Source organism: Plecotus auritus (assembly GCF_963455305.1).
Source record: "Plecotus auritus genome assembly, chromosome: 8".
In the NCBI taxonomy this organism is placed as follows: Eukaryota; Metazoa; Chordata; class Mammalia; order Chiroptera; family Vespertilionidae; genus Plecotus; species Plecotus auritus.
Genome location: NC_137782.1, coordinates 114,518,475 through 114,535,764, shown reverse-complemented (window position 1 = coordinate 114,535,764; position 17,290 = coordinate 114,518,475). Strand labels below are relative to the sequence as shown.

Genomic DNA, 17,290 nt, shown 5'->3' with positions numbered 1-17,290 from the left:
GTAAAAAGTGGTGCCAGCAGTTCCACACTCTTCAACTTTTGCATTGGCTTCTCCACCGCAACCTGCTTTCTGCTTACACTCTGGTTGCTTCCCTAATAAACCTAGCTGAGCAGCAGAGGGGCCATAACCTCCCGAGGAGCCCTCAGATGCAGACAGCAACAGCACCCTGGAAAAAAGGGAGGGCATCCATCTGACCATCCCGGCCCCCCAAACCAAGGAATCGGGGTGATGGCCATCTCAGGGCCGGGGGCAGAGAGCAGAAGCTGAGGCCCCTGGACTCTGGGCTCTGACTCCACTTTGCTCTTCAGCCTCCAGCTGTTTCCTGAAGCTGGACAAAGAGAAGCAGAGCCTCCAGGGCACCATCCAGGGGCTGCGGGACGCCACCCTGACCCTGCAGGAGAGCAGCCTCCTGCACAGGGAGCTAGAGAAGGAGAACCAGCAGCTCAGCAAGCAGGTACCCGTGGGTGGTGTCCGGAACCTAGGGGCATGGAAGTGGCCAGAGGGAGCACCCAGGAGTCTGTGAGCAGGTGCAGCTGGGGGAAAGGCAGGGTCCAGTGTAGCCACCATTATGGGAGGGGGGCAGGAGTCTTCCTGGAGGGGAGTCACGAGGCAGCATGAGGTGTCCCTGTGTTGTGGAGGGAACGCGAGTGAACGACCACTGTAGTCCAGACCAAATTAAAATTTAGGGAGCCTTTATTAGCCGGCCAGCGACTGTTCTGCCTTTCTCCACACAGGGAGTCTAGAGAGCAGCCCCGACTCTGTGCAGGACCGCTTTTAAGCACATTTACCACATCTTGTTTTTGCAGAGCAAACAATTTAAGACAAAACAGTTTTTCTTAAGTAATGTCAGGGTCATGTTATTGATGACCATGTTATTTACAGGGTCATGCTGTTCTTCAGAAAGCTGACAGTGTTCTATCTTGCAAGGCTATTTTGTGAGGTACAGCTGGGACTCAAGGCTAAGTCGACTAGGAAAAAGCATTCTCAAAAATTTCTACTCTCTAACACCTGCAGCAGTGATACCGCACCCGATGGACCTCTGTGTGCCTCACTGCCTTCATCTGTGAAATGGGTTAACGATGTACCCCCCTAGTAGGTGTGGTGAGGATGGTGTGAGTCAGTGCAGGCAAAGGGTCCAGCTCGTGGTAAGTGCCTAAGGAAAGGAGAGCAGCGCCCTGTTGGGAAGCACCGAGCAGGGCCAAAATGCGGACCAGGGTCACACAGCTGCAGGGTCACCCTCGCAGCGTCCCGCACCATGAGCTCTGCGGCAGGTCCAGTTCCGCACCGGGGTCAGGTACAGGGAGAATCTTGCCTCGTGGCCTTGGCACCACACCTCTGGGTCCCTTCGCTTCACTGAGCAAGGTGGGCCCCGGCCGCTGCCAGTTGCTCAGGGCTCTGGTCCAGACGCCTGGCCACGTGGTCTGCAGAGGAGGAGGTCCCCGGTGGGTCACCTTGGGCCTGGCCAGGAGGGCGCTGTCTCCAGAGACCTTTGCCAGTGCTAAAGCCAGCGGGCTGCGGCCATTGAGGGGAGTGTGATGGGCCAGCCTATTCCCTTGGTCGCCCAGGCACAGGGACACGTGTTTCAGGGCCATCTTCAAACGCGGCCGCTGTATCTGCCTCACGTCCCTGGGACCAGGGAGGCCTCCGAGCTCCCAGGTCAGTGCAGCCCGTGTGCGGTGTGAACACGGCCTGCCCCGCGAGCCTTCCTGGGAGACGTGGCCTTCAACCAGCGCTCTCCTCGGAGCTTGCGCACTCCGTCAGTGCACCTTGACACCAGGTGGGAGAGAGCCTGAAGGACCTTTACGTGGGTGACGCCTGGGCCTGGGAGCGCGAGGACATGAGCTTTGGAGAGTGCGCAGTGGGAGCCTCAGCCAGGACCCCTCGGCCTCTCTGGGAGGGGGCGACGCCGAGATGGGGTCGGCGGCCCCGGAAGCGGATCCTACTCTCTTAGTGGGCATCCTAGACACTAAAGTGACCCAGGAGCTCCTTTCCCAGCCTTTCCAGCAGGCTGGGCCAGTGATCCAAGTGAAAATTCCCACAGATAAGGATGGAAAACCAAAGCAGTTTGCATTTGTGAATTTCAAACAGGAAGTGTCTGTTCCTTAGGCCACGAATCTCCTTAATGGAATAAGCCTTTTGGAAGGCCCATCAACTTTCAGTTTAGATCAGGAAGCAGCCATGCCTCGCAGGAGGTTAGTTTGTCATATTCCCAGCATCATGTTGGAAATTTACGCCCTGCCTCCCCATCTCCTAACAGACATGAAAGGACTGTGGATAACATGACTCCATCACCACAGGTCATTCAGAGAAATTCTTCTTCTCCAGAAAATTTTCAGAAACAAGCAGGGATGAACGTTTTGAGACAGAGGTCATATGGTGGGAAATTTGGTTCTCCACATCTTGATCGATCAGGATTTTCCCCATCAGTTCAATCACATAATCATAGTTATAACGAGTCTCCAAGCTCCCAATGGCGTCAAGATACACCATCATCACTGCGTAAAGCCAGGCAGAGTCCTCGTCCCTCCCTAGTAGACAGACACACTCAGTCGTGAGCAGCATTAGAGAGGACACAGAGGTGATGACTTCTATGCAGACAGGAATCGCGATGGCTGGAGCCATGACCACGATAGCAGAAGAGACAGCAGTAGAGCTGGGAAGTGGCATTCATCTTGGAGCTAACAAGTGTTCAAAGGACATTGTTTTCATAGGGTCATCCTAGGTCCTTTGGACCAAGTTGGTCTGGGAATGTTTTGTTAAAACTGTATAGAGCAGTTTTACAAGTTGCCATATTTCTTTATAAAAATTTTTAAACATACAGCTATAGACTAATACAGAAATGAGAAGACTTGTGATTACAGTTTTACATTGATAGACTTTCACCTCAGCATTTCATGAAGAGGAAAGTGTTTTATGCAAAAGAAAGTTCCACAATTCCTAATCGTTTTAGAAATTGAGGAAGACACATGTTATATCTATTGGTTGTATCATAAAGCAAATATTTTAATGATCTATTATCTATTGTATTGCAAGAACCTGCTTATTAGTGAATCACATTTTGTGTCTATAATAGAAAACATTCAAGTTGGTAGTCTAAAATATACTAGTATTTTGTTAACAAATGAGAAAATGGAATTTCAGTGATTGGTTTTACTAACATTTGAGAAACATTATTGGTGAAGTTTGGGATTAATCATATTGCTTAACTTCATGGAGAACGTAAGTTCATTGACTTGCTCTTTGAGTTTTGCCCTAATTTGATATAAAGTGTAAATCTTCACTTCCTACCTCATTCTAAAATATTAGAACTTTCTCATTAAATCATGTTTGACTGAATAACTGAAGTCAATCAGAAAGTTAAATATCTCTAAATGTACTTTTTTAAATTAAAAATTCAGTGTTAGTGTAAATTCTCCTTTTCAGGAAGATCAAAAACGCAAATGCAGAGTCAGATAACATGATTTACTGGAAGTATGCTTGTTTGGGAAAAGGTTCACAACGCCTTTAAGTGCTGCCTCTATTACTCAAACTTTAAAAATTTACAATTTTTAACGTGCCCCGGGTATGTGTGCATTTTATTATAGGGGTTGTACTTGCTGTCTTTTTGTTTGAACATTTGAAAGAGTTAAGTCTTTCACACTTACTGATTTAAAAAATTGTACATCCTGTTAAAACTTTTATGTACCAAGATGTTTCCCTTTAATTATAGAACTAGTTTGCACAAATTCACTCCTTTTTATATTTGGATCCTTTTCAATAACTATAGCATTTTTGTACTGTTAGTTTTTAATATATTAAAAACATACAACAAAACAAAACAGAAAACACCGGGTGGGCCCGGGGAGAAGCAGCGAGGGAAGACACACTCGTGTGTGGAGGACACGGGTGGCCGTTTCAGGGCATGGCTGCTGCTGACAGGAGCACAGTGCTCACTCTCCTTTCGGTCGAGGGGATGAGGAAGAAGAGATGGCTGGACTGCACTGCCTTTCTGGACAACCCAGGTCTCCCAGTAGCGCAGTAGGACAGACATCTGGGAGGACAGACAGGCTCACCAGCCAGGTTCATCCTGCAGTTACCAGGACCCCATTCACATGGGAAGAAGGGCCCTGAGAGGCTAGCGATGGCCTCCCTGTGCAGGTCATTCTGGGTCAGAGGCCTCAGTACAGGTAGCCACCGCGGGTATCACAGCTGCGTCATGGGGTCTGAGCACACCTTGACAGGTGGCCGGATTCCGGATGAGGGAGGCGCAAGGGCCTTCTTGCTTGCTGACCGTCTGGCAGGACTGGTGCTTTCAGGTCTCTGGGTGTCTGTCCTGACCTGTCCAAGGGTCCTGCGAGCGTCATTTGCCGAGGCTGCCCTGGCAACGGGAGGGACATGGGCTGCAGACCTGAGACCTGGGTCCCATTGTAACTAACTCTCTGGGTGAGGCTTGTTACCGCCCCTCCTCCTGTTAAGTGGTTTCTCCAGGCCTCTCGTGCGACGTCTGAGGTTCGGTGATTTACGCTTCTCGTCCTTTGAGGCACGGTGTGTCCTGTCTGTGGGCCAGGAGGAAGCCCTCCTCACGCCATGTCTCTCTGCACAGCACAGCTCAGGGAAGCCACCTGACAGTCTGGGTGTCAGATTCACGTGGGCTGGGCACAGGGAAGGTCTCTAAATGGCAGCCGACCTCGGCCGAGATAGAAAGGCTTGACCTTTAGACAGACAAGAACCTCCAATGGGGCGGGTCCTCACGGGTGAGCCCCAGAGGCCTGCGCTGTAGCCTGCAGCCCAGCTTCTGGCAGGCCTGACAGATGACCACTGACGCTTCTCCTGCCCTCAGGGTCCACTCGGGTCTCTCCTCAACACACACGGGACTGGCAGGGGTGCCGCCTCCCCGCATGACTCCTTAGCCTTGTCTCTCGGGTCCCATCCCCTGCTTCCTCTCGGGATCATTTCTCTGTAGGACACCATGACAATCCTGCCACAGCCCTTGGAGGCCAGTCTTGGCTCCGAGCCACTGGTGGGAAGGAGGGGCCGCAGTTCCCAGACCAGCGCCTTCCCTTGTCTGCTGCCAGGAGGCCCTTCTGCTGCTCCTCCCTGTCCTGCTCAGCCTGCTCCTGCCTGGCTGCATCATGGGTCCTCCCTAATGTTGGATCAATTTTGCGTGTCCACCATCAGCTAAAAACGTCAGGGGACATGGCCAGACATTGAGCTCCCTGGATCCAGGGCAGGCCAGCCTCGGAAATGTCCAGACAACATGGACCTCTGGGAGGTGTTTGAGAAGGAGGGACAAGGTTCAGCCAGGACAGGTGGCCCGGAGTCCCAGGCCCCTGGTGCCAGCTCAGCTCTCCCACCGCCCAGTGTCGCCCAGGATGTAGGCTCGCTTTGGTCTGTGTAAACCGTAGTTGCCAAAGTTCACGTCCTTCCCTGTAACTCAAGACCCTTCTCTAAGGGAGGTCCTTAGAGAAGGTGCGTCCCCCACCCTCACTTTGCATTGACATCCCAAGTGTTCATTCCTTCAGCCAGGAGTCCTAGTTTTGAGAGGAAGAGGGGCAGCCCTTTGGGGCCTATCGTGGGAACACAAGTGCAGCACAGGGGCTGATAGACAGGCCCCTGGCACCCGCGTGCTCTGGGGACCTGGAGCCTGCCCACAGGAGCCCTCGGCCCAAGCCTGGTGCTTTGGGGTGGACGTAAACCCATCTCAGCCCAGTGAGCTCTCCCTAGGGGAATGGAGGGCTTCCAGGGAAGGACAGGAATGAGGGCTCCAGTTTCAGGGCAAAAAGAAGCAGACAGAGAAAGATGGGGGTGTCCAGCAGAGGAGGGTGGGACATGGGGCTGTCACATCTTCAGACCAGAAGCAGCCACGCCAGATATGCAAAGGTTGGACATAACATTCCTTTCACTGGGAGAGAAGGGGCGGCAGGGGAGATGGATTAGCACTAAGACTGGGAGGGGTGCCCTGACCAGTGGCTCAGTGGATAGAGCGTCGGCCTATGGACTGAAGGGTCCTAGGTTCGATTCCAGTCAAGGGCAGGTACCTTGGTTGCGGGCACATCCCCAGTGGGTGGTGTGCAGAAGTCAGCAGATCGATGTTTCTCTCTCATCGATGATTCTGACTCTCTATCCATCTCCTTTCCTCTCTGTAAAAAATCAATGAAATCTATTTTTTTTAAAAAAAAAGACGGGGAGGGGTGAACAAAGTGGGAGGAAGGGGGGCCACACACCCCAGGCCCTGACTGAGACAGCAGACCTGGGTCAGCCCACTGCCATGTGTTCGGCTCTGCTGCATCCACGTTGTGGGGCTCTGGGCAGATGACTGGACTCGCTGGGCCGTTGCCCTTCTCTGAATGAGGGTGAGTGACCGCTGCGCAGGGCCTTCCTCCTCAGGGCCGGCTCTGGAGCAGGGGCTGCCAGCAGGGCAGATGCCTGCCTCCCTGCTGAGCCCAGACCTGGTGCTAGGAAGTGGGGCAGTGATAAGGAAGGAGAAGAAAGATGTTCTCACTTGTGAGAAAGACTCAGACACGTGGCACGTTACAGCGCCTTTTGCTGTTGGCCCTGTCTGGGTGGAGCTGCCCCGTCCTCGGGTCCCCATGTTGGGGCAGGGGGCTCGATGTGCCAACAGGGTGCTGTGAGGGCACGAATATGAGCCCCACTGTGCCTGACCCTCCCCATCATGGGGAAGAAGCTGGCTGCCTGCTGCTTCTGGAGGAGTCTGGCGACTGTGCCCAGACCTGTGAGATAAGGCAGGGCGGCCCTCGGCCCAGGAGAAGTAGGCAGAGCTGGCATTAGAGCAGCGATCCTTCCGGGAGTTTGTAAACCTACCTGTGACAGGCCGCCGCCAGCCAGGTGAAGGAGCAGGCTCTCGGTCCTGCTGCTCACTGGATCACTGGGCATCTGAAGGTCCTGCCCCCAGAAGTTCTAGTTTATGGCCTGAGGTCTGGGGTGTTTAAAAGCTCTGAGAACCACCTGATCTTCGATGGTGGGGATCCTCTGTGTTAGTTTTAGAGCTGTCATCCCAAACCAGCAGCATCAGGGTCACAAGTCCAAATGCAGGTTCTTGGGCCATAGCCCAGACGGACCGTGTCAGAAGCTCTGAGGGTGGGAGGGGCCGGCGCTCTCTCAAGGGGTGAGCTCTGGTTGGACCTGCCACCTGCCAGGTGTGTGCTGAGCACTTCGCCCTGACAGAAGCGGGTGCCCGTGCCTGCTGCTTGCTGGCCCTGTCAGTTACAGAAACCCGCTCGTGGTCACATTGTTAGCAGGGAGCAACCCTTTCCCCCTCCCGGTGGTCATGAGTTTGGTGTCAATGGGAAGGGACAGCAGCACGGGCCTCGCCTGGGAGTCGCACCTCAGGTCCCATCCTGAGTCGGAAGCTGCGTCCATCACGGTGTTCAGGTGTCAGGCACAGAGTGGGAAACCTGCGGGTCCAGGCCATTCATGTTCCGGGAGTGGGCACTGGTGGGTCCCGCAGAAGAGCTCTGTGTCGGGCCGCTGATTGGGCAATCGTGCAGGCAGGGCGGAGGTGGTCGGGCCTGGTGGCAGTGGGGTGTGGAGGGGAGCCGCATGGGGAACGAGGACAGGCCTTGGTGGCCCATTTACTTGGAGTGGGGAGCAGGGAGAGAGTTGGCAGAAGTTACCTCTGAGCAGCTGGATGAATAGGATTGTCACCAACCGGGTAAAGTCCCTGTAGGACATCCAGTGGTGGCTGTTGGCACCAGGAATATGACTGGATCCTCAGGACAGTAGTGGACAAGGCCTAAGATGGAAGCAGTGAGAGTGAGCAGTGGAAAGCTGGGAGGGAAGTTGACCTATTGGTGTCCATGGCTTTTTCTCTACCAGGAGCTGGAAGCAGACGCTGTGGGCTGAGAGCTGATGGTTAAGGGTGTGGGGAGCTCACTGCACAACTAGACCTGACGTGGGCAGCGGCTTAGGGACAGCACCCAGGTCCCAGGCTTCTCCCTTCCTGCTCTGCAGTCTTGGCAGTGGCTGTTGTACCTCCCCAAGAAGTGGGCAGGAAGGTTTTCCCTTCAGAAAAGGCCTGATAAAGCGTTCTGTGGGGCTGACAGTTTGCAGGTTTGCTTTAAAACGAAGTTCACTTCCTGAAACTGACTTTTGCACGGGCTGGGTCTTTGGCTCTGCAGATTGAAGACTTGCGGGTCCAGATGGAAAAAGAAAAGCAGACCAGTCAGGATCTGGAGACCCTCAGTGAGGAGCTGGTGGAGGAGAGAGAACAGCTGCTCAGTGACATAGAGACCCTGAAGGCTGAGAAAGCCCAGGAGGTAGGCCCTCGAGCGCCCATGCCTCCCCTGGCGCCCCTGCCTGCAAGAGGGAGAGTCCAGGATCACAGCCATGTCTGGGGAATCCAGCAGTGATTCCTGGATTTCCAGTTTCATCCCTCAGCTGCAGCTCAGACCAGCAATTCCAGCCACAGCAGGGGGTGGGGACAGATTTTGCCCCCCAGGGCACACTGGCAATCCTTTTGGTTTTTTATTCAATCTGTTTTTTATTTATTTCAGAGAGGAAGGGAGAGGGAAAGAGTGAGGGGGAGGGGGAGGGAGAGGGAGAGAAAGAGGGAGAGAAACATCAATGATGAGAGAGAATCATTGATTGGCTGCCTCCTGCACACTGTCTAGTGGGATCGAATCAGCTCCTGAGAATGTGCCCTGACAGGTAATTGAACTGTGACCTCCTGGTTCATAGGTTGATGCTCAACCAGTGACCCACACTGGCTGGGTAACACTGTCCATCTTGTTTATGATTGTCATGACCTGGGGGAGGAGAAGGGAGGTGCTCCTGGCTGTGCTCCTGGCTGTGGTGGGAGAGGCCAGGGTGCTGCTGAATGTCCTGCACCACATGGGACAGCCCGCAGGACAAAGATCCCTCTTCAAATGTCCAGCTTCACGCTCTGAGCCCAGGCAAACCTCCAGGGCTGGTCCGCCTCACACTATACGAAGTCCCAAACTAGGCAGCCCAGTGCTGGGGCAGCGACTCAGGGACGCCACCCTGGAGCCAGGCTTCTCTCTTCCTGCTCTGCCAATTTTGGCAGTGGCTGTTGTACCTCCCTAAGAAGTGGGCAGAAAGAATGTGGAGGCTGAAGAGACAGAGGGAAGGCTTCCCAGCACCCTCTGTGGACATCTCATTGGCCTCACCTGACACCTGACTACCCCTAGCTGCAAGGGAGGCTGGCTATCAGGTACTTGAGTTCTTCAGCCTCTCGAGTAGAGAAAAAAAGGGCGTTTGGGATGGTGCTGTGTAGACTTAAGAGACATGCATCCACCCTCCCCCGATATGGCTTGTAGTGTAGCAGGCTGAATGACAGGTGACAAGCAAGGTGACTTCAGACGTGTGCTATTGAGGGAATATACATGGGTCCAGGGATAGTCTTGTTAGGTGCAGGACATTTACAATCCTGGTACAGGGCTTCCCTGAGGAGTTAATAATCACACTGAGCCCGGGAGGATGAGAAGGAGCCAGTGATGCTGGAGGCCCGGGGTGGAGGCAGATGAGCATACACAGCACAGATAAGATTATGTGCAATGTCTGCAGGGAAGAGTGGCGTGTGGAGCTGCAATAGGGGTGAGCGGCCAGCTCGTTGGGCCCCTGTGAACCAGGATAAAAAGCACCAAGGAAGTCACTGTCATTGTCTTAAGAGGAGCGGTGGTTTCTGTTTCTAAATCATCAGCTGCTGTGAATGTGTTTAGACTTGAACTGTCTGGGTGTTCATACCAGGCCTCTGGGAAACGTTAGGACGTCCTTTGGGTCCATGAGGAGATGGTCATTCCAGGCCTACACATTAGGCCTCCAGTTTGGACTGAAATCACGCCTGTGTCGTTTCCATTGTGTTTTCCTGCAGATCAAAAATCTTGAACAAGTGGTGCATTCACTGCGGGCGAGTTCACAGGCCAGCAGCGAGGCTCGCGTGCAGGGCATTGAGAATGAAAACAAAGTCCTCCAGCAGATGGTGATGGAGACAAGCAGCAAAGTCAGCAAGCTGGAGTGGGAGCGGCGACAGCTGCGCCGGGACCTGGAGAAGGTGAAGGAGCAGGCGGCGCTGGAGCGGGAGCTGGAACAGGAGCTGCACTGGCGGCAGGAGAACAAGAAGCTGGCCACAGAGGTCAGCACCCTGACAACAGCCCCCAAGACGGTCCGTGCCCTGGAGTGGGAGAGCCAGGGCCTGTTGCTGGAGAACAAGAGGCTTCAGATGTCTCTGGACCCCCTGCATCCCGAGGGTCTGGAGCGGGACACGCAGCTGGACACCAGGGTAAATCTGGCCTCAGAATGAGTGAGGACAGAATCCTCCCTGGTCAGCTTTCTGATAGTTTGAATGCTGTGGGATGGGTGTTCTGTAATATCGGTTACATGGGTGGATAGTGCTGTTCAGGTACTCTATGTCCTTACTGATTTCCTATGTACTTTTCAAAGTAGTCAAAGAGGGAACCCGAGGAGCTTATCCAGAGAAAGGGCACCAATTTCCCAAGAGGGTCACATGTGCAGAGAGGGGCCCAGGACTAAGCTTAGGCCCATGTGACAGTCCGTTTATGCCGCGGGCCCTTCCCAGAGCAGTTCCTTAAGTGCTGGTAGAACTGTCCTCAGCACGGCTGGGTTTTGCCTGTCCTGAGGGTCCTGCTATTTTGGTGTCTGCACTTGACCCTCTCTTGGCCCATCACTGCGTGTGGGGACTTGAAGATCCAGAGCCTGTGGTTCCCCTGGGCCTGCACCTGGTGAGGCATCATCCCCTTCTCCCTCCCGACAGGTGGAACTTTCCACTCTGAGCTCCCAGAGCGCCTTGCTCACTGTGCTCAGGAAGCAGAACACGCAGCTCCAGCACCAGCAAGCGGCCATGGAGGGGCAGCTTGAGACCCTGCAAAAGCAGCACGAGCAGCAGTCCGCAGCCCACTAGGCCCTGCAGGGGGACCACGCGTGCCTGGGCGCGCTCCACGAGCACCTGCCTGGGGAGCACGAGGCCCTCAGGGACCAGTACAGCCGCCAGAAGACGCTGATGCGTCCGTCCCTGGAGCTGCAGAGCAAGGCGCTCAGTGACAGGTGCGTGCCTGCGGCTGGTGGGTGACTGGCGGGCTCCCCCGGCTCCTGTCCCCCTTTTACTCTGGCCTCTAGTGTTTCCTCTGGTTCCTCTGCTTCACAGTGAAGAGAAGGAAATCGACCGTCACCCTCAGCGATGTGGAGTTAGTGCGGCTGGAAGCTGAGGGGGAGGAGGGTCCCCCAGGGGAGAAGGGTGAGCCCAGCTAATTCCAGCTCAGGGAATCCAGGTGTCAGCATTGGGTTCCCAGTTCCCCTGGGGATTCCTACCTCTTCCTTTGTCTCCAAACCAAGAACAAGGAGGGGAAGTTCACCACAGCTGCCGATGTTCAGGGCCCTGCCTTACCTAGCTCCCCAGGCCTTTTCCTGTCAAAGTCTCAAAATCTGGGCTTCTGATTTTCTTTTTTTTTACTTTTAATTATATGGAAGTGTACGGAATAGTATAGTGAAAGCCCCGTGTTCCCATCTCCTGCATCAGTACTTACCAGTACCCTGCCATTCTCATATCACATTTACCTTTGACTCTTCATACTCCTCTTTTTAAGGTACAATTGATGCAGCTTAGATACGTAAATCTTAACTTTGCACTTTTGCCAAATCAGGGCTGTGTGTGCATGTAGTCAGCCAACGTGGGCCGAGTGCCTGCCCAGGCAGATCCGTGATTGCAATGGCCCCGGCAGGTGCAGCGGGACCCAGAGCCTGGCGGAGGTGTGATGTGCACAGGACTCCAAGGCTGGGGAGAGAGAGGGAGAGATACGCTAAAGAGAGGCCCTCCCACACTTGGAGCAGCACAGGAGGGAGCTGTCCACTTCCTGTGCTTGAGAGGCAGCCCTGCTGAGTACTTTCCTTGCCTCTGCCTCAGCAAGGTGCTAGGCAAACGCTGGGGCTTCCGTGGGAGCAGCTGAGGTGCAGGGAGTTGTCATCACAGAGACCACGGAGGGCATTGAGCGTCGGAGCCTGCTGAGGGCGCCTGCTGCTGCCGTGATCACGGGGGCGATTTTGTTCATTTATTCACCCAGTGCTTCCTGTGGACTCTCTCCGGAGCCTTCCACCCCCTTTCTCCACCCAGATCCCCATCCTTCGGGGGGGCCGAGATGTCTGTTCCTATCAGGCCCTCATTCCTTCCAGCCAGAATGAGCATCTTCTGCCTCTTGGCATCTCCATCTCTGCCTCCTCCGCACCCATTCTGTGTTAGTGATCACCCACTGAGCGCATGGTGCTGTCTGACGTGGTGGGAATGCACACAGCTGACTAATGATGGGAGCCTCCTGTGGTGCCCATCCCTCCCCAGGCACTGTGAGCCTTACCCTCAATGCCCTATGGTAACTGTGTGGATATATTCTTTTGTCTGTTCACATGGGAAGGTTTGTGCAGGTGGCATTTGAATGGTCTGAAGGAGGAGTTCATTGTTTTGCCTATAGCTCCTTGCTTGAAGGATCTACTGTGTGACTCAGTAGATTTTGCTGGTTGGACAGAGACCTGGAGGCCTTTGGTCCATCTGCAGCAGGACTGCAGATTGGAGGTGGAGGTGCCTGGAACACAGGCCAGGGGCTCTGTAATCATTTCACCTGACACTTGACTGGGACACTCGCTCCTTCATTCCCCTGGCACACATGTACTGGGTGGCAAGCCTCCTACCCAGATTCATGGGGAGTAGGACTCGCAGTTTCTGCCCTGCAGTAGGGTGATTACTAATGGTTTCGACATGCTTGATCCATGTGCTTTTCCAAAACACAACAGGGAAGCAGGAGGTGGGGACCCTAATGGTCCGTGGCCCTGCTTGTCAAACTTTGATGAGAAAGATCGCCGTCCTGAAAGCCAGGCAGAGCACCACACCCACCTTCCAATTCCCACATCCCGTGGCTAAAGGCCACACGAAAGAATGTTTGTCTTCCAACAGCCGCCCGAGCAGGTGTCTGAGTCTGAGTCCCCACAAGTCTTGGCTCCAGGCAGATGGTACAAGTACAGCTGATATGGGGCAGGTGGGCGGGGATGGAGGGCTGCAGACAGACGCTGAAACCCTGGAACCTGAGTGGTCTCTGTTAGCCTGTCTCTGGCTGTGGACAACCCAGGAAGGGGGTTTGGAAAGGGATTTGCCTGCACGGGGAAGATTGAAAGGATGACTCAGTCTCCACCTTGGACGTGGGGAGGCTCCCGAGTCACCCTGACAGGGAAGGTTCCTGCAGAAGGAGAAACGGCCTGGGGCTGGTCAGGGCCTCCCTCTTATGCTCTGCTGACCTCCAGAGAGGGCTGTGCGGGACCCTCTACAGACTGAGACAGGAAGGAAATAAAAGCGGGAGCTGAGGGGAGGCTGTGGGAGAGAGAGGGCAAGGGCTGGACTAGGGGTGCCTTGAGGAGCAGGGTGTGTGCGAGTGTATGTGCAACTGCCCCTGGTGGCTTCTTGGGTCCCACCAGGCAAGCCTCTGGCCCCCATGCTGCCAGGCTCAGAGCAGGGAGGGTCATGTTCCTGAGCTGGGGTGGACGGCTCACCCAGGGCCCAGTGAGCGGGATCAGCTGTTATGGGCGGTGGAATTCTGCTGTATGTGAGGTGGTTTCTTTGAGAAGGGCGTGGAGTTCAGAAAACAGTGGTTTTGTTCCCAGTGGGATAAAGGAGGGATGCTGCTTTGACAGGGACTGGAAGGGACCATGGAGATACGTTGGGTAGAGGAGGGGGACTCGGCTCCTTGGCTGGAGGAGACCCCATAGCTGGCCCAGTGTCTATCCCTTCTCTCTGTCCAGCCCCACCCCCTACCTATGCCCCTCTCCCTCAGCTCTGCAGAGAGAAGCCGCTCACCCAGGCTTTGCAGTCTCCCGGGGTGTCCATTCCTAGTGGGTGTGATTCCCTTCAACAGCTACAAGGACCAGCTCCAACATGAGGCGGCGCTGGAGCAGCTGGGGAGGCTCTTGAACACCGAGCGGGAGGCTCTGCAGCAGGAGCAGAGGAGGAGCGCCATGGCCGCCAAGGAGAACCAGAGGCTGCAGCGAGAGCTGGACAGGTAACCGCCAGGCCCCCTGCAGCGCCTCTGCCGGGATGTCATTCACACCCACTCACTCAGCACCCACTGAGCTGAGCTCAAGGGAGACCCCTGGTGATGGTGCATCTTTACCAACCCTGCCATGGTAACAGCTGGTGGCAACAAGGTAGAGGGGACTCCAGCTGGTGGCTGGAAGGAAGGACTCGGGCAGCTGGGATGGAGCATTGTCTAGGTTTGGATTACCTCCCCTCCCACATTTATGATGATGATGACTGTTGGGCACCGGCACCTGCATCCTCTAACACCAGCGCTTCCTGAGGGAGAGAAGCTCAGTCCTCAGCATTCACCCATTCCCACTTGTGAATTCACCTCCTCGCTGACATGTACTGGTGACCCCCAAATCGGTGTCCGTGGCCTTTCATGGACATGCCCATTGTGGGAGATGCTGGAGTTGCCTGATGTGCACATTTGCAGCTGAGGTTGAACCTTTGACTCCGGGCTTATTCCAGCTCTCTCAAACAAGCGTCCTCTTCGTGGTCCATTGAGTGCCATGGTGTTCTATTTGTGCTCTGTGGGGGCGATTTCCCTGTATGAAATGGCCCCCAAATCGAGTGCTGAAGTGCTGTCTAGTGGTCCCAGGTGCAAGGCTGCACTGGGCCTCACGGGGAATATGCGAGTGGCACACAAGGGCCATTCGGGCCCAGGTATGGTGCTGTTGGCTGTGAGTGTATTACAGGAGGCATCTTCATGTCTTGATCAGTAGACAAAATGTGACCAGAGACTTCCAGGAACCGGTGGGAACAGTTTTAGTATACACTAAGTCAGTGTCCGGGAGGCTGGGTAGAACAGTAGACTGGGAATCATGAGAATTAGCTGAGCTATTGTTATCCTTTAAAAAAACCACAGCAACAGAGGAGGAAACAGGCTCAGAGAGATGACACAACTTGTTCAAGGACAATGCTCCTAGTTAGTGGCACAGGCAGGATTCAAATCCAGGTCTTGCCTCAACCCAGAGGCGTGACCATATGAAGCCTTCCTTGGCACAGCCCTGATTTAACATGTGTTGTGGGGCTGTAACTCAGCTGCCTGCAGTGGCTGGGCAGGTCCAGCAGGTGGGAAGGAGAGTCAGCGATAGACCAGGCCCTGGGGGAGAACACACCTGGCTAAATGCTGTCAGCTGGGAGGCAGGCCAGGCTGCCAGGTCATCTTTCTTTATGCTTTTTTTTTTTTTTTTTTCTCATATCTGAATGTTGATGTGAAAACTTAAAATTTTTGAATGCTGGTAAACTATTAATTTTTTTTGTTGTTTTTTAAAAAGCTGCTTTTTTGGGCGGGACAGAGGACTGGGAGGACCTCGAAACATTTTTGAGGCCGGGGACCCTTAAACCTAAACCCGGGAGTATTCACAGAACAACGGAGGAATCTTTTCATCTTTTTCTGTTTCCTTTCTTTATGTTATTTTTTTTTTTGTAGTTGACTTTATTGTGGAGACATCAGTTAATAAAACCATACACGGTTTAAAATGAAATTAAATTAGAAAAAATGAGTAAATGTTAAAAATTAAAAAAAAAAGCTGTGTGGGCCAAACTTCCACACACCTGTATTCAAATTAAGTTCATGAGCCTCTGGTCTTAGGAGCTTTTTGGTATAAATCTTCCCCCAGGAATCTCAGTCGGGTAATGATGATGATGATGCTGGCGATAATTTCAGTGAATTTATGTAACACTCCAGAATCTCCTATTTTCTTTATTTCAGGTGTTGAAATTAGAAAGGGGCTTGGAATTAGGGAGAAGAGCTGGGCATACACATAGAGTCTTAGAGCAAAGATGTTCTGATTCAGTGTTTAAGTGTTTGAATCAAAGAACCCTTTTTCCAAGTAGGCAGCTGTGCCAAAGCCTCACATTGAAAGGACTTCTACAGGGATGCTCTGTGGAAGTGGTGTCTGAGCCTGCCTGTCCTGTCTCCCCCAGCCCATAGTGGGGCACCTGGGGTAGCCTCCTAGAACCCCAATGAACAAAGTTTGAAAACCATTATTTTGTTCAACCCTTCATTTACACATGGGAAAAACGGAGGCCAGAGTGGTTGTTGTTTTGATTAAGGTTGCACAACTGGGACAGAGCCTGGGAGTGCTCCTCAGTTCTTGTCCATGTGTCTCTCCACCCCCAGGACCAATTTCCTACACCTGCAGCTGAAGGGCGAGCAGGAGGAGCTGCAGACCCACACCAAGGAGCTGCAAACCTCCCTGGAGAACACACAGCTTGAGGTGAACCACTGGCAGGCCCTGTATGAGGAGCTGAAGGGGAGCAGGAGGAGCTGCAGACCCACACCAAGGAGCTGCAAACCTCCTTGAATGAGAGGCTGCTGGAGGTGAATCTCTGGCAGGACCAGTGGGAAGGGCTGAAGCAGGAGGTGTAGGAGCTGCATAAACAACAAAGAGCTGCAAACCTCACTTAACCACATGCAGCTGGAGGTGAAATGCTGGCAGGCCCAGGGCAACTGGATGAGGGGGGAGCAGGAGGAGCTGCAGACCCACACAAGGGTGTGGAAACATCCCTGAAGGACACGCAGCTAGAGGTGAACCACGGCAGGCCCAGTGGGAAGGACTGATGCGGGAGGAGAGGAGCTGCAGACCCACACCAAGGAGCTGCAAACCTCCCTGAACGACAAGCAGGTGGAGGTGAACTGCTGGCAGGCCCAGTGCAACTGGTTGAGTGAGTAGCAGGAAGAGCTGCAGACCCACACCAATGAACTAGAAAAGTCCCTAAAGGACACGAGGCTGGGGGTGAACCACTGGCAGGTTAAGTGGGAAGGGCTGTAGTGAGAGCTAGAGGAGCTAAAGACCCACACCAAGGAGTTGCAAACCTGCCTAAACTACAAGCAGCTGGAGGTGAACAGCTGGCATGGCCATTGGGAAGAGCTGATGCGGGAGCCAGAGAAGCTGCATACCCACAACAAAAAGCTGCAAACCTCTCTGATTGACAAGCAGCTGGAGGTGAAATGCTGGCAGTCCCAATGGGAAGGGCTGAAGCATGAGCAGGAGGAGCTGCATACCCACAGCAAGGGGCTGCAAACCTCACTTAATGACATGCAGCTGGAGGTGAAATGCTGGCAGGCCCAGTGCAACTGGATGAGAGGGGAGCAGGAGGAGCTGCAGACCCACATCAAGTTGTGGAAACATCCCTGAAGGACACGCAGCTGGAGGTGAACCACTGCAGGCACAGTGGGAAGGGCTGAAGCGAGAGCTGTAGGAGCTACAGACCCACACCAAGGAGTTACAAACCTTCCTGAACAACAAGCAGCTG

General features: G+C 53.9%; 1 pseudogene across 1 annotated transcript; it reads left to right on the top strand.

The window, feature by feature from the left end:
* Positions 1–1,911: 1,911 nt before the first annotated feature.
* LOC308256650 (RNA-binding protein 7-like) lies at positions 1,912–2,682 on the top strand (annotated as a pseudogene). Its single transcript has one exon. The product of its transcript is annotated as an RNA-binding protein 7-like (transcript).
* The last annotated feature ends 14,608 nt before the right edge of the window (positions 2,683–17,290 follow it).